The sequence below is a fragment of the Balaenoptera acutorostrata genome, chromosome 21, assembly GCF_949987535.1.
Source record: "Balaenoptera acutorostrata chromosome 21, mBalAcu1.1, whole genome shotgun sequence".
NCBI lineage: Eukaryota > Metazoa > Chordata > Mammalia > Artiodactyla > Balaenopteridae > Balaenoptera > Balaenoptera acutorostrata.
The window spans coordinates 11617548-11619779 of NC_080084.1; the positions used below are offsets into that span (position 1 = coordinate 11617548).

A 2232-nucleotide genomic window follows, 5' to 3' on the forward strand; every position below is an offset into this window, starting at 1 on the left:
GATTAAGTAGTCTGTTGGCTCCGCACAGCGGAATGCATCTCAGAGGTCTAGCTCACTATAATGGTCCTGGACCATTCAGCCAAAATCTCCCTGCTGTTTAATTTCAAACACTAAAAAGGGGCATGCAGGGGCAACAAGACTCAGAAGTTAAAAATACCACTTTTTAATAGTTTTAAGTCTGCTCCCTGAACAAGAAAGACATAGATGCCTTCAAGGTAAGAATACAAGCATGTGGATGCTTATAGAAGACCTTCAGAGGATGGTTTACTTATTATATTAATATATTAAGTTAACCTGAAAACAAGTGTGCTAGTGTAATACCAGAAAGCAATATTTAGCAAAGGAAAGATCCCACTGTTCTCCTACTTGGTTTCACAAAAGTAATGCAAGAAGTTTTCTGCACGATTATTTTCTACATTGTGAATTCTATGATCACTCAGAGGAGAAAAGAAAACCTTCACAGAGGTTTCCGTTGCTCCTTTATTTTCCTTATTTCATCCATATTTTGTGAATCTGTGCTGGTCAGATTATATTTAAAGGATCACATTTTTTTTTAACCCTTCCCCCTCCCAGTGTCCTCAAGTCCATTCTCTACGTCTGTGTCTTTATTCCTGTCCTGCCCCTAGGTTCTTCAGAACCATTTTTTTTTAGATTCCATATATATGTGTTAGCATACAGTATTTGTTTTTCTGACTTACTTCACTCTGTCTTACAGTCTCTGGGTCCATCCACCTCACTACAAATAACTCAATTTCGTTTCTTTTTATGGCTGAGTAACATTCCATTGTATACATGTGCCACATCTTCTTTATCTTTTCATCTGTCGGTGGACACAGGTTGCTTCCATGTGCTGGCTATTGTAAATAGAGCTGCAATGAACATTGTGGTACATGTCTCTTTTTGAATTATGGTTTTCTCAGGGTATATGTCCAGTAGTGGGATGGCTGGGTCATATGGAAGTTCTGTTTTTAGTTTTTTAAGGAACCTCCATACTGTTCTCCACCATACTGTTCTCCATAGTGGCTGTATCAATTTACATTCCCACCAACAGTGCAAGAAGGTTCCCTTTTCTCCACACCCTCTCCAGCATTTATTGTTTGTAGGTTTTTTGATGATGGCCATTCTGAACGGTGTGAGGTGATACCTCATTGCAGTTTTGATTTGCATTTCTCTAATGATTAGTGATGTTGAGCATCCTTTCGTGTGTTTGTTGGCAATCTGTATATCTTCTTTGGAGAAATGTCTAGGTCTTGTGCCCATTTTGGGATTGGGTTGTTTGTTTTTATGACATTGAGCTGCATGAGCTGCTTGTAAATTTTGGAGATTAATCCTTTGTCAGTTGCTTCATTTACAAATATTTTCTCCCATTCTGAGGGTTGTCTTTTCATCTTGTTTATGTTTAAAAAATATGGAACACTTCATGAATTTGCGTGTCATACTTGCACAGGGGCCATGCTAATTAAAGTATCACATTTAATATATAGTCCTTGAAGTCCATTCAGAGGAAAGTAAAGAAACTTAGAACCATGTTTTCTGAGGAACACTTGGAAGAACTCAGAATCACTCAATCTAAAAAGAAAAGGCAGGTGGAATATATTGACGGAGGTGGGAGTGTCATGGCCAAAATCCTTATTTTCAAATACTTGAAGGGTTGTCATGTTTAGATGTCCTACACAGCTTCAAAGGGTAGAAGTTACAGAAATAAACATTTCAGTTAAATTAAAGGGGAAAATGAGCCATTTAGACATGAAATGGACTGCCTTAGGAGGTGGTGAAATTCCTATCATTGGTGTTGCTAAAAAATAAACTAGAGGATTCAATGTCAGGATATTCAAAAGGATGTGCAAAAATCATATTAGAGGTTAACTAAATGGTTTTGAGGTCTCTTCCAACCCTGAGAGGGTTAGAAAACAGGTCATGGTAATGTCACCAGAAAGCAAATCTTCACAAACACACAGCCTGCCCATCTAATCTCTCTGAAGTGGGGAGCAGGGGCAGGGGTAGAAGAAAAGGAAGCCGATGACTAGAAAAGTAGTCAATAGGAGGAAGTCAACTGGTTCTGAGGCAAAAGAATCAGAGCCCTAGAGAAACTCACTGTCCTTGAGCAAGTCCGTCTGACCTTCTCAAGCACAGCCTTGGTCAAATTTCTATAAACACTTACTTAACTCCCGGGCATGCTGGGTAGCTTACCATAATCCTGAGGTAACATGGTATACAGAGCACAGCAGTGTT

General features: G+C 39.0%; 1 pseudogene; it reads right to left on the reverse strand.

Moving 5' to 3' along the window:
* Positions 1-1402: 1402 nt before the first annotated feature.
* On the reverse strand, positions 1403-1497 carry LOC114236295 (U6 spliceosomal RNA; annotated as a pseudogene).
* Positions 1498-2232: the final 735 nt, after the last annotated feature.